The following is a 26,182-nucleotide window of genomic DNA, read 5'->3' on the forward strand; positions in this document are numbered from 1 at the left end:
AAGATTGAATGTCTCTCCCTTGTTGATTAGATGTAAGAACAAAATTGGTGTTTGGCAGAAGTTATTGATAGGACAGGCAATAGAATTGCACTAATAAAGATGGTGTTACTCCCCCAGAATTTGTACATTTTGGCAGCCTGCCCAGTTTGGATAGAGGATTGTTTCATCAACCATCTGGAACGGCTGCTGAATGACTTAATCTAGGGAAGAAAAAGGGTAAAACTAAAAACAAAAATATATTTTGTTAGCCGAGGAGGACGGAGGGCTATCGGTTCCCGTTTTTCAGGGATACTATTTAGCCTCCCAAATCCAACGGATAAAGTCAGGGGGAAATAAAATAAATGAATATCTAGCAAGGGGCTTTAATGGCCCAAAATACAACATATTTAGCATATTGGAGACTGGATTTATTAAAAACAAAGGGAAGAAAAGCCCAATATGCCGAATGGTTGACTTGGTTTGGGGTAAAATCAAAGTTCAATACTTGGAATTTTTAACACTTCACATTTTTCACCTTTGTGGTGTAACAGCAATATCAGAGAATTTCAATTAATCACTGAACACAAATACTGGGAAAAATACGGCATAATTTACGTATCGCAGTTAGTTAAGAACGGGAAAATAAGACCACTAACAGATTTATGTCCTGGCATGAACTTAGAGTCAATGAGTCGATATCGATACCATCAAGTGAAACACGCATTTGAAGCTGCACAAAATAGGGAATATTTTATAACGACAAAGCACGAATTCACAGATTTCTGCTACCAACACATAATAACTAGGGTGACTATTTCTCAAGTCTATAAGATGATAAGGAAGAGTTTGGGGAAAATAGTAAAATTTAACAGTGAGGGAAAATGGGCAAAGGATATATGATTAAACACAATAGACTGGTGGAATATATATAAAAATATAAAAAAAAGTGTTTAAAAAATATATATAAAAAAGACAACGATCTCAAGTGACTTTAGGCTAATTTATTTTAATATTATCCATAGAATATATATGACTCCCATATTGCTAAGCAAGATTTATAAAGAGAGCTAATCAAACTGTTGGAGATTCAGAGAAGAGTCTGCTGACTATATGCATATGATATGGACCTGTCCAAGTATGCAATCCTATTGGAGAGAGGTTTTCCGTTTGTTGAGCGCAGAGTCCTCAATATCTCTCCTATGTAATCTGGAAATGGCTGTCTTAGGTAGTATGCCATTATTAATTAGGGAGAAAAGGGAAAAAAGGGTATGGATAGGAGGACTCATGGTGGCAAGAGTGATTATAGCGAGAGAGTTGGGCTCAAAAAGAGCGCCCAACATTATGGAGTGGAAAAACGTATTGACACGGATTGAGAGGTTTGAGGAATATGTAGCTGGCAGTGGATGAGTGACATCGTTGCCTGGGGGGAGGAGTGGCGGGAGAGGGAGAGAGATGAGAGTAATTGCTATCAGTGATGTGTACCGAGACGACCACCAAGTGGAGGGGGGGGTGGGGGGGTGTATTTAATGTAGGCGACAAATAATCCGGATTAAATGTGAAGCAATACTGAATTGGGAATCTGGAAACCTCCCAAAACAAAGTAGATTTATTATCGCTGTAATTGTTTTTGATTAATGTATTTTACTATGCTGACAGATTTGTTGGCAGATTGTATATTAAGGAATCCGGCTTTTGTATTGTTAAATTGTTATATATATATATATATATATATATATATAATAAAAATGGATAAATTCTGGAAATTATAAATGTACCAACGTATTAAATAACTCAAACCCCAACAAAACCAATGATTAAAATATCCAAGAATCCATCAATTAAAAATCGAAAAAAGGGGAAAGCAAAAATAAGTAAGATAAAATTGAATGCTAGTATAGAGTGATACTACCCTTTTGTTTGTTTCCACCAAGATAATTTTAATATTAATTACTGAAAAAAAAATTGCGGTGTGCGTCTTCTGCTGAGCTGCCCATCTAAAACATTAGGGGTGAGGGTCTGCTGCTGATCTGACCTTCTAAAACATTAGGGGTGAGGGCCTGCTGCTGAGCTGACCATCTAAAAAATTAGGGGTGAGTGTCTTCTGCTGATCTGACCATCTAAAACATTAGGGGTGAGGGCCTGCTGCTGAGCTGACCATCTAAAACATTAGGGGCGAGGGCCTGCTGCTGATCTGACCATCTAAAAAATTGGAATAAACAGATGGAATAAACCTGCTATGAGTACTACCCTCTGTAGCAGAGGCAACCGTCTCCAGCTCCTCCTCCTCCTCCTCCACATCATCCAATTTGCGCTGAGAAGATGAACTGACGAACTGAGGGTAGTCTGGTTATCACCCTGTGAATTGTCTTCCCCCATTTCCATCTCTTCCACATGCAAAGCGTCCACCTTCATTGTGAGAAGTGAGCGTTTCAGTCGATACAGAAGTGGGATGGTTACGCTGATAATAGCGGCATCGCCGCTCACCATCTGTGTTGATTCCTCAAAGTTGCATAAAACCTCAGAGGTCAGACATCCATGCCTATTCCTTGCTTGTGAAGAGCAGAAGCTGAATGGAAAGGCGACGACCATGTTGCAGCTGGTATTCCACTACTGCCTTCTGCTGCTCGCAAAGCCTGGCCAACATGTGGAACGTGGAGTTTCAGCACGTGTTTACGTCGCACAACAGTTGGTGAGCTGGCAATTGCAAGCGCTGTTGGAGAATTGACAGACCGGCGGCAGCTGTAAAGGTATTTTGAAATTGTGCACACACGCGGCGCTCCATCACCAGTAGCTCAGGCAAATTGGGGTAGGTTTTGAGAAACCGCTGAACCACTAAGCTGAACATGTGGGCTAGGCATGGTATGTGTGAGCTTGCCAAGCTCCAAAGCCGCCACCAAGTTATGGCCATTATCAGACACAACCATGCCTGGTTGTAGGTTGAGTGGCGAGAGCCACAGCTCAATCTGGTCCCTTATATCCTGCCACAGCTCTGCGGCGGTGTGCTGTTTGTCACCTAAGCAAATTAGTTTCAGCACGGCCTGTTGCCACTTCCCCACTGCAGTGCTACACTGCTTCCAGCTACTGACTGATGACTGACTGGTGCTGCAAGATGAGAATTCAGAGGTGGAATTGGAGGAGGAGGCGGAGGAGGAGAAGGGGGGATGGCAGCCACTAATGTAGGTGGTGGCGGAAATCCTGATGGAGAAGGGCCCGCAATCCTTGGCTTCAGTAGCACCTGTGCCATATCAGGATACGACTCGCTCCCAGCCTCCAAAACATTCACCCAGTGTGCCGTCAGGGAAATGTAGCGTCCCTGGCCAAAAGCACTTGTCCATGTGTCAGAAGTGGACCTTCCCAATAACTGCTTTGGTCACGGCACACTGGGAAAAATAGTTGTGGCTGGGGACTGAGTAATGAGGGACCGCCACCACCATCAGGCTGTGGAAAGCCTCAGTGTCCACAAGCCTAAATGGCAACATTTCCAGGGTCAGCAATTTGGAAAGCTGTGCATTTATTGCTTTGGCCTGTGGGTGGGTGGCTGGGTATTTGTGCTTTTGTTCAAAGGCCTGGGGTATGGACATCTGTACGCTGCATTGGGACACAGAAGTGGATGTGCTAGCTGATGGTGCTTGTGAAGGTCCAGGTACAGGGTGGGAGGAATCTGGGCCTGCGTCTTGAACAGGGGATTGGTCAGCACGTAACACAGGGGAAAAGGAGGCAGTGGTGTGACCTGCAGACACTGATTGTGGACCCAGGCGTTCGGCCCACCTATTAGGGTGCTTTGATGCCATGTGGAGGATCATGCTGGTGGTGGTGAGGTTGCTAGTGCTTTCCTCCAAAAAGTCCCAGACTGCGGAACACCTACCCCTTGGCAAAGGAGATTGCTGCAAGGGGCTGGTCCGGGGAACAGTTTGGCGTGGCCCGCCTTCTCCCTTTTGCCACCCCAGCCTGTTGCGGTGCTGCGGATCCCTCCCCCTCTGTACTGCTGTCCTCGGTCGGCTTACCACCTTCCCAGGTTGGGTCAGTGATTTCATTGTTCATCACCCCCTCTTCCACTTATTGACAACTGTGTCTCATCCTCATCATCATCCTCTTGAGACACTAATTGTGGTTGACTTATTGACAACTATATCTCATCAACATCGTCCACTATTTTCCGTTCCCCACTGTTATCTTTTTCTGACTGTGGATGCTCAAGAGTTTGGGAATCAGTGCACAAGATATCCTCATGTCCTGCTGAATGTGACTGATATTTATGATGCGCAAACATTATACAAGAGATGTAGCGCAGGTAATGTCGCTGTCATCAGCAGCGGATTTTTTTACTGAATGTCACTGATATTTATGATGCGCAAACGTTATGTAGGAGATGTAGCGCAGGTCATGTTGCTGTCACCAGTGGCAAAAAAAATTAACTGAATGTCTCTGATACTTATGATGCGCAAATGTTTTACAGGAGGTGTATTGCAGGTAATGTCGCTGCTATCACCAGCAGCTAACATTATACAGGAGACGTATCACAGGTAATGTCGCTGCTGTCACCAGCGGTTAGCGTTATACAGGTGCTGTAGTGCAGGTAAAGTCGCTGCTGTCATCAGCGGCAAATGTTATACAGGAGATGTAGCGCAGGTAATGTCGCTGCTGTCACCAGCGGCTAAGGTTATACAGGAGATGTAGAGCAGGCAATGTCGCTGCTGTCATACAGTCCTGATCAAAAGTTTAAGACCACTTGAAAAATGGCAAGAAATCATATTTAGCATGGCTGGATCTTAACAAGGGTCCAAGTAGAGCTTCAACATGCAACAAGAAGAAATGGGAGTGAGACAAAACATTTTTGGAGCATTCAATTTAATGAAAACGAATAAACTGAAACAGGCTGTTTTTCAGCTGATGAAAAGTTTAGGACCACACCTCCAAAAAAATAAAAATAAAACCCCCAAAACAGAAATCCAACTTCCAAATATGAACTCAGTAATGAGTAGCTCGGCCGTTATTGTTTATCACTTCAAAAATTTGTTTCGGCATGCTTGATGCAAGCGTTTCCATGAGGTGAGTGGGAACAGTTATCCAAGTGGTGAAGACGGCCGCACGAAGGCCATCTACTGTCTGGAACTGTTGTCCATTTTTGTAAACTTCCCTTGCCATCCATCCCCAAAGGTTCTCAATTGGATTGAGATCAGGGGAACACGCAGGATGGGTCATATGAGTGATGTTATTCTCCTGGAAGTCCCTTGTCCTGCGGGCATTGTGTACTGTAGCATTGTCCTGTTGAAAAACCCAGTCGTTACCACACAGACGAGGGCCCTCAGTCATGAGGAATGCTCTCTGCAACATCTGGACATAGCCAGCGGTCGTTTGACGCCCCTGCACTTCCTGAAGCTCCATTGTTCCACTTAAGGAAAAAGCACCCCAGACCATTATGGCGCCCCCTCCACTATGGCGCGTAGAAAACATCTTAGGTGGGATCTGCTTTTCAAGCCAGTAATGTTGGAAATCATCAGGGCCATCAAGATTAAATTTTTTCTCATCAGAGAATAAAACTTTCTTCCACCTTTTTAATGTCCCATGTTTGGTGCTCTCTTGCAAAGTCCAAACGAGCAGTTCTGTGGCGTTCAAGGAGATGAGGTCGTTGAAGACGTTTTTTGTTTTTGAAGCCCTTCAGTCTCAGATGCCGTCTGATGGTTATGGGGCTGCTGTCAGCACCAGTAAGGGCCTTCATTTGGATCGATGATCGTCCAGTGTCTTGACGGACAGCTAATTGGATCCTCCGGCTCAGTGCTGATGAAATTTTTTGGGGTCTTCCACTTGACTTTTTTTGTTCCATAACCCTCAGGATCATTTAAGAAATTCCAAATCACTGTCTTACTGCGTCCCACCTCAGCAGCGATGGCACGCTGTGAGAGACCCTGCTTATGCAGTTCAACATCCCGACCACGTTCAAAAAGGAGAGCTTTTTTGCCTTTGCCATCACAACGTGTGACTACCTGACAGAAAATGACAATGAATCCACATCTTTGCACAGATTTTGCCTTTTAAAGGCATGTGGTCCTAAAATTTTGATCAGCTGAAAAACAGCCCGTTTCAGTTTATTCGTTGTTTTCATTAAATTGAATGCTCAAAATTGTTTTTCTCACTCCCATTTCTTCTTGCTGCATGTTGAAGCTCTACTTGGAACCTTGTTCAGATCCAGCCATGCTAAATATGATTTTTTGCCATTTTTCAAGTGGTCTTAAATGATCAGGACTGTATATTTCACAGCAAGATAAAGCAATAGTCCTTAAAAGGACTGTTGGGTCTCTAACATCTTTCAACACTCAAAACTCCCTAAAAAAAACACAATTCCTATCCCTACACTATCTTTCTCTTCTGCTGCAGCTCGCCCTAAGTCTGAGCCAAACCACGCGACATCGGGTGCTATATAGCACCCAATGATGCGTTCCGGCCAGCCAATCACTGTAATGCCAGTAACCAACATGGCTACGGCATTACAGTAAGTGGCACTACTTCCCCGCATGTTTATTGGCTGCGTAGCAGGCAAAAAACATGCGGGGAGGAGACTCAAGCATCAAGCTCAAGCACACGCTCAAGTGAAAAAGGTGTTCGCCCAACACTAGTGCAGAGATCTACATATGTTTTGCTCACCCTCTGCCAGGCCATGCAACAGCCTTAACTCTATGCCAGCTCTCTTGCTGGTGTAGAATAAAGCCATTTTCCATGCCAAAAACTGGCGTAAAAAAATTATAAATGAGCCGAGCCTCCCTATCCAGCCACTTCCTTGCCAAAGCCATGAGCCTTTTTCTCAATACTACAGAAAAGTGGCGCGAGCAGGGGAAAGTCACAGATGTTGCCACAAAAATGCTTGTGACAAAATCTGTAAGTTAAATAAGCCACAGAGTGAAATATATCAGTTAATAAATGTCCCCCTCTATGATTTGGGTATTCTGGTGTCAGGCAAGCCAGTGAGATTGAAGCACCAGCAATTCTTTCTACGAATTGGATCAGGTGAACGACCCGTTTTTGTATTTTTACAATCCATTACATACTGAGCATGCTTTACAGCTTTTAGACTAGGACTGTTCAGCAACACTGCTTTGCCTGTAAGTTTCTATAAAACATAAACCCCACTACAATTTGCAAGCAACCTTACATCCCTTAGAAGAAAAATTGATTTAAAAAAAAACACTGTACATAGTCACAGCAATCCAACAATATTTATCATGACTGCTGTCCAGGGCTATAATATAGGATCAGGGTGGCTAAAAGTCTGCAATATCATTGATTTGTGCATAGGATTATGTTGAAGCTAGACGTTCCGGCTATAGACCTCTATAAATGTTGCAAAAGTGTTCATAAAAGTAATCTGCAAGACATCAATAAATTACTAAAGTAGTGAGTGATAAGTGGTCTTTTCATAGCATTCACAGAAGATTGGGGATCTGTACACTGTGCTTGGCATTCTAATGAAAAAAGACATTTAAGAGTAGTAAAGAGGCTCTCATCCACTTAGGGCATTGCTGATAACACTTCTGACAATGCCGATTGGCTATGGGCAAATGGTTGACAGGCAGCCACAGTAAGCCTGTATTTGTCACGGACGTACCAAGACTTATGAACGTCCCCGCGACAATGGGTGACAGAAGATCTTTGAGACTGGCAACACGTGCTTTGATCTAACAGGTTTTCTTGTGGATCAATAGACGTCTGTGTTGTTTCTGATACTGGCCATACCTCTAACCTCTAGGTGTTGCTATTGTGGTCACTTAACTTTCCTAATTTATAGTTGCTTCTCCCACAGTGCTGTGCGGTTTCTAGCTTCAGCGGTATCTGTGGTCTGCTGGTGTTTTGTTCTCGGCTGAGTTCCTGTTGCTGCCATTGCTACTGGAAAGTAACATTTTTCCTTTCCCTTTTGCATTTTGTTTTGGTTTATCTATGTGTGGTTTTTCCCCTGCCCTTTGTTGTAGGCCCGAGGGAGACTCCTGGTCGTCCTTCCTTTCTGGAGGAACAGGTAGTCTTAGTCCTGTCACTATTTCCAGGGTCTTATAGGATGAGTTAGGACTCTAGGTACTCCTGCGTATGAACTCGCCTACCTTTGGGGACTGTTCATACTGATAGCCAGTCAGGACTGTGACTAGGGATTTGACTAGGAGGTGTCCTTATTAATTCCCTTGCTTTCAGGCCTTGTTCCTTGTTCCCTCTCCTTCTTTGTCCAGTGTGGTGTCTCCCTCCCACACATGGTTTTGACAGTATTACACCCAACAGATTATCTGACCAATACAGTGGTCCCTCAAGTTACAATATTAATTGGTTCCAGGACAATCATTGTATGTTGAAACCATTGTATCTTGAGTAATTAGTTCCAAAGCCCCAAAATGTCATCCAAGATAAGAGAAAATTAAGATTTTAGAAAAATAAGCAGATAACTAAGACAAATTAAACAAGTCCTTAAATATAATAGTCAGGAATTGTTGCTAACCAGCAACTTATACAGCTGTTTTACCAGAGAAGTGGCCTTGATTGGTTAGATCCGAGTCTGAGGCATTGTATGATAAGTCTGGTTTCAACTTACAATGGGTCAGAAAAGACCATTGTATGTTGAAAATATTGTATCCTGAGGCCATTGTATCTTGAGGGATCACTGTATATGTCCAATCAGACCTATAGTTTGTGTGTATAACAAAAGATATGTGTATGTGTGTGTAAATGGCCATCTGACCAATGATTGGTCAGAAAATCTGTCAGCTAATCTGTTGGTGTAATACAGGCCTTAGAGGTGAGAGAATTAGCAAAAACTCTGATTCGGACAATGTACATGTTTACAAAATTTGGTCAAATTTGATTTGTTTCAAATCGATTCATCATCTCTACTCTCAGTAATTTTCTAAAAAGTGTGTTTTCATTGGAAGTTGTATAGTCAGGACTTTACAGTCATTTTGCTTTCATCGTGTTTCCTTACCTGTAAAATGATGCTCAAATATCTACAAAAATTTACAGTAAGTCTGTATGTTTCTGTTTGCACATTCGAGAAGAATGGACTAAACCAGAATGATAGCAATTCATGCTAAAGCAAAAGTGATTTTTGAGCTCACACACATCAATATAGTAAAACACATTGGTTGTTTCTGTCATTCTGCTAACAACTCTTCTTTTATTTCATTATTTTCCTGCCGAACAGACTACATGATCCAACCTTTAAAATAAAGCAGGTAAACAGAAAGTGTATGACTACAAGTCCCATAGCAGCAGCAAAGCCCAATCTGTAGAGGAGTCTCTACATGGGATTTGCAATTTAGGGGCCTAATTAAGAACTGTGCAAATACCAATCAATCTTGCATTTACTTTAATTAAGTTTAATTAGTCTAACTTGAATAAAGTTGGTCAGTGCTAATATTTGCCTGGTTTCTCATTACAGTGCATTTGTGGCACCATATCATTAAATAAAACATTATGTTGCCAATTATCTTGTCAAGCAAACTTTCCTTTTCTGCTACTTTTGAAAGTTGTTCTTTGCTATTACCACTGTAAGGGAAATTACAGGTCCAGCATTTATAGAAGAGACATCCCTAGCTGGGCTGATGTAGGCTGAGGTCGGCAGTAAGTCTGCTTTGTCAATGTAACTGAAGTTAGGAGCACATAAAGAGTTATGAACTGTACAATGTCTTCTAATTTCTCAACAACTATTATAATTGGTGAAGCCATGGAGTACAGCTGGGTACATTGGGTACAATCAATCACTGAACTAGTAGCAACACTACATGACCTTTTGTCTCTGATTTGTGAACCTTCAGAAATCCAAGTTTAACATGTCACTACTACTGACACTTTTAAGAAGGTAAGGCTGCTAAATTTAAATTTTTAAAGGGCAACCAGATTATGTTAGACAATTGCAACATTTCAAAAAGCAATTCACATCCACATGATTGGCATAAAGGAAAGAAAACACTTCTTAAAATGACTAGACTGCTGAATACCACCTTGGACACAACAGTTTTATGTCTCCTGAATATAGAGATATCAAATTGTGCTTTATACTATTAGTAACACATTTAATGATGGTAGCTGCTTATTCCTTTTGACATGTAGTCGAAGAATCCAAATGGTCGAGGGTGAGAGAGTAACATAGTAAGTAACCAGTGGGTCTGATGCCAGAAAATGAGAAAATGTCAATCAGTCTGATGAATAAAATTGAAATTTCTTCTGTTATTGAGTCAAAGGGTGAGAGTGAACCAGAGGAAGTGTTGAAGGAACAGGGATCAATGATATTTACAGTTTTTGAGATAATTCCCTACCAAATGTGGTTTATTTTCACTTTGAAATATGTGGCTACTGAAGGTCTTCTGCACATAGGTCTGTACTAGGTGGCTGCACCTTAGTACTGCGGATGGAATGAAAGAGTCAATACACAACAAGTAGGCTTGTTTGGCAAAGATATAGATGCATGAACTTGTAATGCAGGAAATGTGCTGCTGACGTGTAGTTTTCTTCAATGATAATTTGACACTCCTAGAGTACCACAGAAAGATTTGAGAGATATGATCTAAAGTGGATCCATGCCTCTCAACCTCTCAACCAAGGAGCTTTTAAAAATTAAAGGTGAAATGTGATTGGTTTCCCTGGCCAAATAAGCCAGTTATATTAAATCTCCCCAATAATGCTTTGATTCCACGGGAGATCTTATTCACCTGTCCCTGAAATAAACATACACGTATGGCCACAATGGGCATGCATGTTTATGGCGGAGTCAGATGAAATAGTTGTTGTCTGACAGCTATCTTATGTGTATGGCCAGCTTAGGCTATGAAGTACTCCTTAGATTTCCGCAAGACTGGATAATCACATACTCAATCCAGTTAAAACGTTTAACATTGACAGCAACTAGAAATCGAAATTTGTATAATTATAGGAAGTCATAACAATTGTTACTATTGCCCATTATAGTAGACTGAATGTAAGAAATGACTGCTTCAAGAGAAAAAAAAGATCTCAAAAATGTAAAATTCAAAGTCTGGGGTCCATCTGGCTGTCATGTATACAGGAAGCTGTATATGAAATGTCACAAATGGTAGTTTTTCCCTCTAAAGACATATTTTCCTTAAGCTGATGTCAGAGCATCTATATTGCTTGCTCCAGAGGGAGAAAATGACAGTGAAACATAGCCTAGCACAGATATACATCAATGTTAGCACCAATATATTATAGTCATATGCCTCAGGTGACATAGGGGAAGGCTATAATTCATTGCTTCTAGATATTACCCAGAGATAGGACCCTGATATGCTTGTAAATATTAGCTGCTTATCTTCATATTTTTTTTTATTATATATGGGTAATGTGGAAGGGTCACATAAATGTGAGACACTGCTGGGCAATAATAACATTACAGAAACATGTAGCATGTTACATGGAATAGCTGTGATGCCTGAATGTTGAAATATCCTCAGCCACACAATACACTGTCTAAAGCTGGGTTTACAAGGGGGGATGAAGCTGTCGATTGTCGGGAAGGAAGTGTTCTTTCCTGACAGTCAGCTGCTTGTTCAGTGATGGAGGCCACACATTTACATGCAGCAATCTCCTTCACTGTATGAGGACGAGGGATCGCTATTGCTGTTTAGAACAACACGATCTGCTGCCCAGAAGCCATGATCGGTGGCGTTTCATTCATTGGTTGATTGGCGGCACATTCAGACAGGCAGATAGTCGGGAATGACTGTTTGCAGGAATGGTCGATCCAAATAATCTGCCTGGTGCGTTTTAAGTGTCTTAAGGGACTGATGATGATGACGACACCCAGCAACCACTTGATCAGCTGTTTTCAATAGGCATAAAAAACACAGGGGATGAAACAAGAAGCAGAAAGCTTTAAGGTCATCAATATCTAGAACCTGGAAGACCACTTTATGGAACCCTTCAATCACAACATATTACATTGATGACACCGCTGTAAAATACAGATGTGTTCAAAATAATAGCAGTGTGTTTAAAAAAGGGAATAAAGCTCAAAATCCTTCTTATAGCTTTTATTTCCATACACACAAATGCATTGGGAACACTACACATTCTACTCCAAATCAAAACATGAAGAAAAATATATCAAATTTGTGTTGTTCAAGTGAATATTAGACTGTAAAAAAAAAAATAGCAGTGTTTGTATTCTTCTTTACAAACTCAAACATTCACTATATAAACTATATATAAATTCCAGACCAGGATGATTGGACTACATTCCACAGTTCTTCTCTATTTCTTGGTTTTGCCTCAGAAACTGCATTTTAGATGTCACCCCACAAGTTTCTATTGGATTAAGATCCGGGGATTGGGCTGGCCATTCCATAATATCAATCTTGTTGGTCTGGAACCAAGATGTTGCACGTTTACTGGTGTGTTTGGGGTCGTTGTCTTGTTGGAACACCCATTTCAAGGGCATTTCTTCTTCAGCATAAGGCAGCATGATCTCTTCAAGTATTCTGATGTATTCAAACTAATCCATGATCCCTGGTATGCGATAAATAGGCCCAACACCGCAGTATGATGAACATCCCCATATCATGATGCTTGCACCACCATACTTCACTGCCTTCACAGTGTACTGTGGCTTGAATTCAGTGTTTGGGGGTCATCTGACAAACTGTCTCCGGCCACTAGACCCAAAAAGAACAATCTTACTTTCATCAGTCCACATAATGTCTCTTTAGGCCAGTCAATGTGCTCTTTGGCAAATTGTAACTTCTTCAGCACGTGTCTTTTTTTCAACAGTGGGACTTTGCGGGGGCTTCTTGCAGATAGCTTGGCTTCACAGAGGCGTCTTCTAATTGTAACAGTACTCACAGGTAACTTTAGACCTTCTTTGATCTTTCTGAAGCTGATTGTTGGCTGAGTTCTTGCCATTTTGGCTATTTTTCTATCCATTCGAATTGTAGTTTTTCACTTTCTTCCACATCTTTCAGGTTTTGGTTGCGATTTTAAAGCATTTGTGATCATTTTAGCGTAGCAGCCTATCATTTTTTGTACTTCTTTATATGTTTTCCCCTCTCTAATCAACATTTTAATAAAGGTACCCTGTTCTTCTGAACAATGTCTGGAACGACGCATTTTCTTCAGAATTTCATAGAGAAATGCACTGTAACCAGCATGTACAGCATTTGCTGCCTTCCTTCCTTAAATAAGGGCACTAATTGCCACCTGTTTTGCATAGAATATTTTTTTGAACATGCCCCTTTCAATAAGTGATTGAATTACAGAGAATCAGCAGCATGCATGTCATGACTGTTGGGTCTGTCGGCTTTCTATTACTCCACTACACCTGCTAGTAAATTATTTCCAATTTAGAAATATAATTTCTACCAAAAACAGTGATTGATCAGGTTAGTGATGTCTGACTGCTATTATTTTCAAACAACTGTATTTACAGTGATAAAACTTTCAATATGTGCAATATTCACCCAGCAAGGAACTATTCATCTCTCCCTCCATCTTACCTTCTCATCTTGCTTGCACAGATACCTCATGCCCTCGCTTATTCTCACCTACTAACACTTTCTCTGCTTCTCCTTATTGCTGGTGATATCTCTCCATATCCAGTCCCCCCTCAGTGAATACCCACTATCACCTCTATGTCCCACTACAAATCTCCTTCTACAAATTTCTGAAACCCCTTAAACCTAATAACCATTCCTCTGACCCCTGCTCCTTTGGTTCCTCTTGCAGGAGCATTATGGAATGCACGATCTGTCTATAACAAACTGTCCTACATTCATGATCTTTTCATCTCTCAAAAACTTTCCTTTCTGGGTCTCACAGAAACATGGCTGACACCTCCTCCTCTGCTGCACTCTAATATAGTGTATTTCATTTCACTCACACCCCCCACCCTAGCTGCAAACATGGTGGAGGAGTTGGTCTTCTACAATCAGACACCTGCTCTTACAACCCAACTCCACTGCCACCCTCCATTACGCTCACTTCATTTGAAGTACTCTCTACTCGCATCTACTCTCCCTCCAACCTTCAAGTACCTGTCATTTACCACCCCCAGGCCCAGCCACCATCTTTCTTGACCACTTTAACACCTGGCTACTACACTTTCTTTCTGCCGACATCCCCAATATCCCACATCCCCGCAGGAACCTTAAACATCTCGACTTTTGCTTGCTTTCTGACTCTCTTCTGCCACTCTCTACTATGTGTTCCTTCCAAGACCCAGATGCTGCCACCACCCTGTATAACACCACAATAAGTACAGCTCTGGACTCAGTTGCCCCCCTCACACACAACAAAACCCGAAAATTCAACAGACAACCCTGGCACACCAATCTGACCCAAAAACTCATACAAGCTTCCAGGGCTGCTGAGCGGCGATGGAAGAAACCCCATTCTAAAGATCAATTCACTGCATACAAGCAATCCCTCCTCATAGACCAATCAGCGAGTGAGGATTTGAATGACATGCATGTGAAATGTAATCAAATACACTGGTGTAATGTGAAATTACTTACAGTGATCAGGAGTTCTTCCTCACTGTCTGGAAAATTGCTTCCGACCATCTTTTTCAATCGCCTCAAACTTCGGGTAGTTCAAAAACAGTTGCTAGGCCATGCCCCTTTTTGCACATGAATATTAAGCGAATTTTATATTGCGATTTTATTATTGAAAAAAAAATGTTAACGAAGATAGCAAATTCGCGAATTCAAGACTATATGACGAATATTCGGTCATATATTCACAAAATATCACGAAATCAAATATTGCCCCTGCCGCTCAACACTAGTAACAAAATGGAAAACCCAGAACATCAAATATCAGGTGCAAACACAAGTAGCGGATAAACTGATGGAGTATGGAAATGTGTGGAAGAGTAGAAGCTCAAATGAGAATGAATATAATCTCGTATGGCAGCTAAGATGGATAAGCAGGGGTACATCACCAATGAGGTAAGGTGAGGCAATTGCCTCAGGTAGCACCAGGTAATGGCAAGAGGAGGCAGTAGAGGGGGATTATCTGTTTCTGCAGTATAGTATTGGGAAGCACAGTATGTGGCACTATTACCATGTATGTTTTGTAGCTCTGTATGTAATGTTTAGTGATGTGCGGCAAAGGCAATATTCATTTTCGTGATATTTCACAAATTTTTCGCAAAATATTCCCAATAAATTAGCAAATTCTAGAATTAGTGATCTCCAGTCATTATTTTCTTGATTGCACAAATCGGCACTAATGATTCGCATATGTTTTGTGCAATACATGCCACTTCACATTTTATCAGGTCTGAGTAGATATTACTGAGTGGTGCACTAAGTATTGTTGTAACATCACAGCACTATGTCTGTAGCATGTAGGCATTGTGATTGAGGTTCCAGTGCAGGGTGTTATGTATGGACAGCAGAACCTATCAGCTACACTATATCAGGATATAACCTACAATGACTATCTCCCCCTAACTATCTGTATTATATATACGAGCTAACTAACTATCTAATGTAATTGGATAAAGAATAGGATCCAGATGAAAGCACAGAGCACAGCAATGTCACTGCTCTCTCTCTCTCTCTCTCTCTCAGAACTGCAAAAAAAAAAAAATTCAGAAAATTGCTGCCCTGGGAGGTTCCTATATAGTAAGGGGTAAGCAACTTTTCTATTGGTTGCTAGGGATGTTGCTAAGCTCTGACAAAGATATTGCAGCTTTCTCATTTGCCCACAAGCAAGAAGGGAGGTTACTGATGGAAAAAGAATCCAGAATATTCGCGATTACGAAGCACTATAGCACTATATTCTACATCTTCGCGAATTCTCAAAGTGCCGATATTCACGATAAAAATTAGTGATTAGAATATTTGCGATCAACACTAGTAATGTTTTCCAAGTATGTCTTTAACAGTAGGGCTGGAGGGAAAGGGTTAGGTTAAGACATTGGCATTGGGGGGTTGGGGTGCTGTTTCAGTTTTTGCCTCGGGTAGCAGAAAGGCTAGGTGCACCCCTGTGGATAAGAATAAAATGCTATGGAGACAATGATAAGCTGGCCATATACATTAGTTGACCATCTAATAAACCTGCAAGTGTTGATCTTATCAGCTGACTATCTAATTTCCAACATATCCCCTAATAGCAGATTCTGGGAAATGAAGCATTGGGCATGCTGGCTTTCAACATGCCTGTTACAAAACTGTTATTTACCCTGTTAGTCTGAATGGATGAAGCACATGGTGAGAACAATGGATGGCGGCCATTTTAACTCACAGACACTGTTTGGACTTTTCTACACGGTGCCATCTCGCCGGTATTTGGTGCACATAGACATCATTCAGTAGTTTGAAACTACCAAACAAGGGACACATTTATTAGTGACTATTTTCTGTATAACTTGTATATTTTCGGTGTAACTGGCATAAAACTGTATCTTCCATACTACTGAACGGATCTGGGTGAATTTCGGATATGTGGTTCACCCAGATCCCCCGGTTCCGAGGATATACTTGTTATGGGGTTATTGCATGTTTTGGGGTTCCTGTGATATGTTTTATAAAACTGTATTTCTCTGCCTGTGATAATTATATTCGCCATTGTATTCAGTAATCTTATCACAGACAGAGAGGAGGATTTTGCGTGGGAGTGTCTGTGTTTATTGTACGGATTGATTGGTTGTATTTCAAACCCCTGTGGGCAGTACTATGTGTGTGGATTGTAAATAAAAGAGTCTGTATGCCCCAGGGCAGTCAGTCCTAGTTTGACCTTCAAATCGCAGCCTCGCCTCGTTTTGTGGGGGAAAGATTATCCTAGCTGTAAAATAGCTAGTGGGATGGTTCTACATTTACAGGATCCTTCTGGATATCGAGACGAAGCGGCTCCTCTCTCTCTCCCTAAACAGAGATCCAGACTATCCAAGCGGTCCAGCTAGCCTGGGAGTAACCGTAACATTTGGATGGCAGCGGTGGGATTGTCCTGGATTTCCTAGGAGAAGTACTGAACGGATGGAGAGCGCTTACGAAAAATTGAAACGTGCGACCCTAAAGGATTTACTCGAAAGCAGAGGGGGGAACGCCAGCAACCGTCCCGAGAAGGGAACTGATCGCAGAATTAACCGAATTGGATCAGGGCTTCACGATGGCAGAAACCCCGACCACGAGTGGTGACGAAAAGACCAGGATTGTTCGGGAGAGGCTCTCGCTATACGGGCCGAACCCACCTATGGAACTGGTGCAGCAGTTGATGGCAGAAGCGGACGAGGATATACGGAAGGCTCGAGCCCACGAACTCAGCCTAGTCACCGCACACCGCAATGCCGAAGCACCGCAGGTAATCGTTCCTGTCGAAAACGCCGGGAGGCCAAAGATACCCTATGCGGCTTTTAGACCCTTCCTAGAGAGCGAGACAGGAATCGATGAATATTTGGCGGACTTCGAAAGGCAATGTGCCCTGCACCAGATTCCCAACAGAGAGTGGCCCACGATATTGTCTGGGAAACTATCCGGGCGAGCTCTGGAAGCATTTCGGACTCTGGGCACTGAGGAAGTGACACAGTATGCGCTGGTCAAAGAGACACTGTTGCGGCGGTACGCTATAACTCCTGACACGTATCGCCGACAATTTCGTAGCATGAAAAAGAAGCCTAACGATACGCATATGGAATGGGCACACCGAATGCGGAGAGCGGCAAATCACTGGATGAGCGGAAGTAAAGCTGTGACTGGTGAGGAAATTTTACAATTATTTCTCTTAGAACATTTTTATAACGGCATGGAGCAGCAGGGGAAGGAATGGCTGCGAGACAGACGACCTTCTACCTTAGAAGAAGCAGCCAAATTGGCCGATGAACATTACGACTCCCGTCTACACGAACCCACAAACTACCGAACCCCAGCACGGGTCGAACACCAAGATGTTTACCATACGTCGCCACGTACCGAATTCCGAGCCCCGGTGCCCGCTGGGCCCATACGGTACTCAGGACCACCGAATAACAACTCTGATCGTCCCAGACCGACCTGCTACCGATGCAAGCAACCAGGGCACCGCATGGCTAGCTGCCCCCTTAATGCACACCAGACCCCCCGGAATTATAATTACCCCTCTGGGTCATCTCGTCCTGCCCGGGCGCTCTGTGTTAACCAAGAGGCCCCTATGGAGGAATATTTGGGACCACTTCACGAAGCAGATCCTGTATATGCTGCTTTGGATAACCGCCAGCACCATCGGCAGAAAGTATGGCTCGAGGGGCAATCTACCGAGGGGTTAAGAGACACGGGGGCTACCATTACACTGGTCCAGAGCCATTTGGTGCCGGGGCACAAGCGATCAGGGCAGACTGTGGCCGTTAGAGTGGCGGGGGGATGTATACAAAATTCCGACCGCTAAAGTACATCTTGATTGGGGAGCGGGAAAGGGGGTCGTGAACGTGGGCATAATGGATAATTTACCTGCCAAAGTACTACTGGGAAACGATTTGGGCCCCATGACTTCTGCCTATGCTCCAGTATACAACAACGAGGCGAACCCAGTGACTACCCGAGCCCAAGCCCGAACGGAGCGAGAACTCTCACCAGTGCGGGAGACACAGGTAAGACCTACCCCGACCTTGACTGACCCGTTAGGTCCCATACCCTGGGACACCCCAGATGCTTTCGAGACTAAGACTGACCCGACATTACAAAAGTACCGGGAACGAGCAGAGACCGGAGGGAGCGGGTCAGATAACAAAACCTTTTTATGGGAAAAGGGAAAGCTATATCGCTTGACGGAGAAAAGGGGGCAGCATAGGCGACAGCTGGTAGTGCCCCACAAATACCGTCGAGAAATACTCAAGATAGGACACGACATTCCCTTGGCAGGCCACCTAGCTGTAACCCGCACACTACACCGCATTACTCACACGTTCTTTTGGCCAGGGGTACACGCTGATGTTAGGACTTATTGTAATACCTGCGATGTGTGTCAACGAGTAGGGAGGAGAGGCGATCACCCTAAAGCTCATCTAGTAAATATGCCCATTGTGGAGGAACCCTTCAGCAGGGTTGCTATTGACCTAGTGGGACCGCTGGCTACCCCTAGTCCCTCCGGTAAGCGCTACATTCTTACCGTAGTGGACTACGCTACCAGGTACCCTGAAGCTGTCGCCCTATCCAACATCCAAGCGGATACGCTAGCGAATGCGCTGGTGCAGGTGTTCTCCCAGGTAGGATTTCCGAAAGAAATCCTGTCCGACCGAGGCACCCAATTTACTGCCGAATTGACTCAGCAACTCTGGCAGGTTTGCAAAATTAAGTCCCTCCTGAGCTCTCCATACCACCCCCAGACGAACGGACTTTGTGAGAGGTTCAATGGGACCCTCAAACAAATGCTCAAGATGTTTACTCAGGAATACCGAGACTGGGAGCGTTTTCTGCCGCACCTCCTATTTGCTTATCGGGAGGTGCCCCAGGAAATGACCGGGTTCTCTCCCTTCGAGTTGCTCTACAGAAGAAAGGTACGGGGACCCCTAAACCTGATTCGGGAGCACTGGGAGGGAGAGATGGAGACAGACAGTGTCCCCATTGTGCCGTACGTGCTGGAACTCAGGGACCGAATGGAGCAATTAGCCAAATCAGTGCAGGCTAACCTCCAATCGGCCCAGAGAAGACAGAAGGTATGGTACGATCGGGGGGCCCGAAAGAGAATCTTTACCATAGGGCAAAAGGTGTTAGTGCTTAAGCCAGTTAAGACAGACAAATTGCAGGCGTACTGGCAGGGCCCCTACCAGATAGTGGAGAAAAGGGGAGACACCACTTACGTAATAGCTAGCTGCCATGACAGCAATCTTAGAAAGACATTCCATGTGAACATGCTCAAGGAATATCTTGAGCGGCCGGAGAACGTGACGGCCGTATGCTGTCCCCCTCAGGAAGACCCTGACAGTCTACCCATTCCAGATATGTTAGAAAAGAGTCCCCACGCAGATATAGTAGCTCAGGTCAAGATAGGGGACCGACTTAGCCCCACTGAAAGGGAGCAGCTTAATCAACTCCTGCAGTCCAAAAGCCCCACCTTCTCCCAGAAGCCAGGGTACACTACCTTAACCACCCACCAGGTAGATACCCCGGGACAAGCTCCTTTACGCCAGGCTCCTTACCGAATCCCCAAGGCAGTTAGGACAGGGATGAAGAAGGAGATCGATGAGATGCTCCAACTCAGGGTAATTGAGCCCTCCGATAGTCCCTGGGCTTCCCCAGTGGTCCTGATGCCCAAGAAAGATGGTACAACCCGGTTTTGCGTAGACTATCGGAGGCTCAATGAAAAGACAGTGACAGATGCTTACCCTATGCCCAGGGTAGACGAGCTACTCGATCGTATAGCCAGGGGAAATTATCTGACCACCATTGACCTCTGCAAGGGTTACTGGCAGATCCCCCTGGCCCAGGAGGCTGTCCCCAAGTCGGCATTCGTCACCCTGTTCGGCTTATATCATTTTAACCACTTCAGCCCCGCTAGGTGAAACCCCCTTCATGACCAGGCCACTTTTTACACTTCGGCACTACACTCCTTTCACCGTTTATCGCTCGGTCATGCAACTTACCACCCAAATGAATTTTACCTCCTTTTCTTCTCACTAATAGAGCTTTCATTTGGTGGTATTTCATTGCTGCTGACATTTTTACTTTTTTTGTTATTAATCAAAATGTAACGATTTTTTTGCAAAAAAATGACATTTTTCACTTTCAGCTGTAAAATTTTGCAAAAAAAACGACATCCATATATAAATTTTTCACCAAATTTATTGTTCTACATGTCTTTGATAAAAAAAAAATGTTTGGGCAAAAAAAAAAATGGTTTGGGTAAAAGTTATAGCATTTACAAACTATGGTACAAAAATGTGAATTTCCGCTTTTTGAAACAGCTCTGACTTTCTGAGCACCTGTCATGTTTCCTGAGGTTCTACAATGCCCAAACAGTAGAAAAACCCCACAAATGACCCCATTTCGGAAAGTAGACACCCTAAGGTATTCGCTGATGGGCATAGTGAGTTCATAGAACTTTTTATTTTTTGTCACAAGTTAGCGGAAAATGATGATGATTTTTTATTTTATTTTTTTTCTTACAAAGTCTCATATTCCACTAACTTGCGACAAAAAATAAAAAATTCTAGGAACTCACCATGCCCCTCACAGAATACCTTGGGGTGTCTTCTTTCCAAAATGGGGTCATTTGTGGCGTAGTTATACTGCCCTGGCAATTTAGGGGCCCAAATGTGTGAGAAGAACTTTGCAATCAAAATGTGTAAAAAATGGCCTGTGAAGTCCGAAAGGTGCACTTTGGAATATGCGCCCCTTTGCCCACCTTGGCAGCAAAAAAGTGTCACACATCTGGTATCACCGTACTCAGGAGAAGTTGGGGAATGTGTTTTGGGGTGTCATTTTACATATACCCATGCTGGGTGAGAAAAATATCTTGGTCAAATGCCAACTTTGTATAAAAAAATGGGAAAAGTTGTCTTTTGCCAAGATATTTCTCTCACCCAGCATGGTTATATGTAAAATGACACCCCAAAACACATTCCCCAACTTCTCCTGAGTACGGCGATACCAGATGTGTGACACTTTTTTGCTGCCAAGGTGGGCAAAGGGGCACATATTCCAAAGTGCACCTTTCAGATTTTGCAGGCCATTTTTTACACATTTTGATTGCAAGGTACTTCTCACACATTTGGGCCCCTAAATTGCCAGGGCAGTATAACTACGCCACAAGTGACCCCATTTTGGAAAGAAGACACCCCAAGGTATTCCGTGAGGGGCACGGCGAGTTCCTAGAATTTTTTATTTTTTGTCACAAGTTAGCGGAAAATGATGATTTTTTTTTTTCTCTTTTTTCCTTACAAAGTCTCATATTCCACTAACTTGCGACAAAAAATAAAAAATTCTAGGAACTCGCCATGCCCCTCACGGAATACCTTGGGGTGTCTTCTTTCCAAAATGGGGTCACTTGTGGGGTAGTTATACTGCCCTGGCAATTTAGGGGCCCATATGTGTGAGAAGAACTTTGCAATCAAAATGTGTAAAAAATGACCGGTGAAATCCGAAAGGTGCACTTTGGAATATGTGCCCCTTTGCCCACCTTGGCATCAAAAAAGTGTCACACATCTGGTATCGCCGTACTCAGGAGAAGTTGGGGAATGTGATTTGGGGTGTCATTTTACATATACCCATGCTGGGTGAGAGAAATATCTTGGCAAAAGACAACTTTTCCCATTTTTTTATACAAAGTTGGCATTTGACCAAGATATTTTTCTCACCCAGCATGGGTATATGTAAAATGACACCCCAAAACACATTGCCCAACTTCTCCTGAGTACGGCGATACCAGATGTGTCACACTTTTTTGCTGCCAAGGTGGGCAAAGGGGCACATATTCCAAAGTGCACCTTTCGGATTTTGCAGGGCATTTTTTACACATTTTGATTGCAAAGTACTTCTCACACATATGGGCCCCTAAATTGCCAGGGCAGTATAACTACCCCACAAGTGACCCCATTTTGGAAAGAAGACACCCCAAGGTATTCCGTGAGGGGCATGGCGAGTTCCTAGAATTTTTTATTTTTTGTCGCAAGTTAGTGGAATATGAGACTTTGTAAGGAAAAAAGAGAAAAAAAAGAAAAATCATAATTTTCCGCTAAATTGTGACAAAAAAAAAAAAATTCTAGGAACTCGCCATGCCCCCCACGGAATACCTTGGGGGTGTCTTCTTTCCAAAATGGGGTCACTTGTGGCGTAGTTATACTGCCCTGGCAATTTAGGGGCCCAAATGTGTAAGAAGTACCTTGCAATCAAAATGTGTAAAAAATGGCCTGCGAAATCCGAAAGGTGCCCCTTTGCCCACCTTGGCTGCTAAAAAGTGTCACACATCTGGTATCGCCGTACTCAGGAGAAGTTGGGCAATGTGTTTTGGGGGGTCATTTTACATATACCCATGCTGGGTGAGAGAAATATCTTGGCAAAAGACAACTTTTCCCATTTTTTTATACAAAGTTGGCATTTGACCAAGATATTTTTCTCACCCAGCATGGGTATATGTAAAATGACACCCCAAAACACATTCCCCAACTTCTCCTGAGTACGGCGATACCACATGTGTGACACTTTTTTGCAGCCTAGATGCGCAAAGGTGCCCAAATTCCTTTTAGGAGGGCATTTTTAGACATTTGGATCCCATACTTCTTCTCACACTTTCGGGCCCCTAAAAAGCCAGGGCAGTATAAATACCCCACATGTGACCCCACTTTGGAAAGAAGACACCCCAAGGTATTCAATGAGGGGCATGGCGAGTTCCTAGAATTTTATTTTTTTTGCATAAGTTAGCGGATATTGATTTTTTTTTGTTTTTTTCTCACAAAGTCTCACTTTCCGCTAACTTAGGACAAAAATTTCAATCTTTCATGGACTCAGTATGCCCCTCATGGAATACCTTGGGGTGTCTTCTTTCCGAAATGGGGTCACATGTGGGGTATTTATACTGCCCTGGCTTTTTAGGGGCCCTAAAGCGTGAGAAGAAGTCTGGAATATAAATGTCTAAAAATGTTTACGCATTTGGATTCCGTGAGGGGTATGGTGAGTTCATGTGAGATTTTATTTTTTGACACAAGTTAGTGGAATATGAGACTTTGTAAGAAAAAACAAAAACAAAAACAAACAAAAAATTTCCGCTAACTTGTGCCAAAAAAAATGTCTGAATGGAGCCTTACAGGGGGGGGGGGGTGATCAATGACAGGGGGGTGATCAATGACAGGGGGGGGTGATCACCCATATAGACTCCCGGATCACCCCCCTGTCATTGATCACCCCCCTGTCATTGATCACCCCCCTGGTAAGGCTCCATTCAGACATCCGCATGATTTTTTACGGATCCATGGATCGGATCCACAGAACGCATGCGGACGTCTGAATGGAGCCTTACAGGGGGGTTATCAATGACAGGGGGTGATCAGGGTAATCAGGGTGATCACCCCCCTGTCACTGATCACCCCCCCTGTAAGGCTCCATTCAGACATCCGCATGATTTTTTACGGATCCATGGATACATGGATCGGATCCACAGAACGCATGCGGACGTCTGAATGGAGCCTTACAGGGGGGTTATCAATGACAGGGGGTGATCAGGGTAATCAGGGTGATCACCCCCCTGTCACTGATCACCCCCCCTGTAAGGCTCCATTCAGACATCCGCATGATTTTTTACGGATCCATGGATACATGGATCGGATCCACAGAACGCATGCGGACGTCTGAATGGAGCCTTACAGGGGGGTTATCAATGACAGGGGGTGATCAGGGTAATCAGGGTGATCACCCCCCTGTCACTGATCACCCCCCCTGTAAGGCTCCATTCAGACATCCGCATGATTTTTTACGGATCCATGGATACATGGATCGGATCCACAGAACGCATGCGGACGTCTGAATGGAGCCTTACAGGGGGGTTATCAATGACAGGGGGTGATCAGGGTAATCAGGGTGATCACCCCCCTGTCACTGATCACCCCCCCTGTAAGGCTCCATTCAGACATCCGCATGATTTTTTACGGATCCATGGATACATGGATCGGATCCACAGAACGCATGCGGACGTCTGAATGGAGCCTTACAGGGGGGTTATCAATGACAGGGGGTGATCAGGGTAATCAGGGTGATCACCCCCCTGTCACTGATCACCCCCCCTGTAAGGCTCCATTCAGACATCCGCATGATTTTTTACGGATCCATGGATACATGGATCGGATCCACAGAACGCATGCGGACGTCTGAATGGAGCCTTACAGGGGGGTTATCAATGACAGGGGGTGATCAGGGTAATCAGGGTGATCACCCCCCTGTCACTGATCACCCCCCCTGTAAGGCTCCATTCAGACATCCGCATGATTTTTTACGGATCCATGGATACATGGATCGGATCCACAGAACGCATGCGGACGTCTGAATGGAGCCTTACAGGGGGGTTATCAATGACAGGGGGTGATCAGGGTAATCAGGGTGATCACCCCCATGTCACTGATCACCCCCCCTGTAAGGCTCCATTCAGACATCCGCATGATTTTTTACGGATCCATGGATACATGGATCGGATCCACAGAACGCATGCGGACGTCTGAATGGAGCCTTACAGGGGGGTTTTCAATGACAGGGGGTGATCAGGGTAATCAGGGTGATCACCCCCATGTCACTGATCACCCCCCCTGTAAGGCTCCATTCAGACATCCGCATGATTTTTTACGGATCCATGGATACATGGATCGGATCCACAGAACGCATGCGGACGTCTGAATGGAGCCTTACAGGGGGGTTATCAATGACAGGGGTGATCAGGGTGATCACCCCCCTGTCACTGATCACCCCCCCTGTAAGGCTCCATTCAGACGTCCGCATGATTTTTACGGATCCATGGATACATGGATCGGATCCGTAAAAATCATGCGGACGTCTGAATGGAGCCTTACAGGGGGGGTGATCAATGACAGGGGGGTGATCAATGACAGGGGGTGATCAGGGAGTGTATATGGGTGATCACCCGCCTGTCATTGATCACCCCCCTGTAAGGCTCCATTCAGACGTCCGTATGCTTTTTGCGGATCCGATCCATGTATCCGTGGATCCGTAAAAATCATACGGACGTCTGAACGGAGCCTGACAGGGGGGTGATCAATGACAGGGCGGTGATCAATGACAGGGGGGTGATCAGGGAGTTTATATGGGGTGATCAGGGGTTTATAAGGGGTTAATAAGTGACGGGGGGGGGGTGTAGTGTAGTGTGGTGTTTGGTGGGACTGTACTGACCTACCTGAGTCCTCTGGTGGTCGATCCTAACAAAAGGGACCACCAGAGGACCAGGTAGGAGGTATATTAGACGCTGTTATGAAAACAGCGTCTAATATACCTGTTAGGGGTTAAAAAATTCGGATCTCCAGCCTGCCAGCGAACGATCGCCGCTGGCAGGCTGGAGATCCACTCGCTTACCTTCCGTTCCTGTGAGCGCGCGCGCCTGTGCGCGCGCGTTCACAGGAAATCTCGCGTCTCGCGAGATGACGCGTATATGCGTCCAGGAGGAGTAAAGCAACCACCTCCCGGACGCATATGTGCGTACAGCGGTCGGGAGGTGGTTAAGGTAATGCCGTTTGGGATGAGGAATGCCCCAGCTACATTCCAGCGCTTGGTCGATAGGCTCCTGGATGGCTTCCAGAGTTTTGCTTGCGCAT

The sequence above is a fragment of the Bufo gargarizans genome, chromosome 2 (genome assembly GCF_014858855.1).
Source record: "Bufo gargarizans isolate SCDJY-AF-19 chromosome 2, ASM1485885v1, whole genome shotgun sequence".
NCBI lineage: Eukaryota > Metazoa > Chordata > Amphibia > Anura > Bufonidae > Bufo > Bufo gargarizans.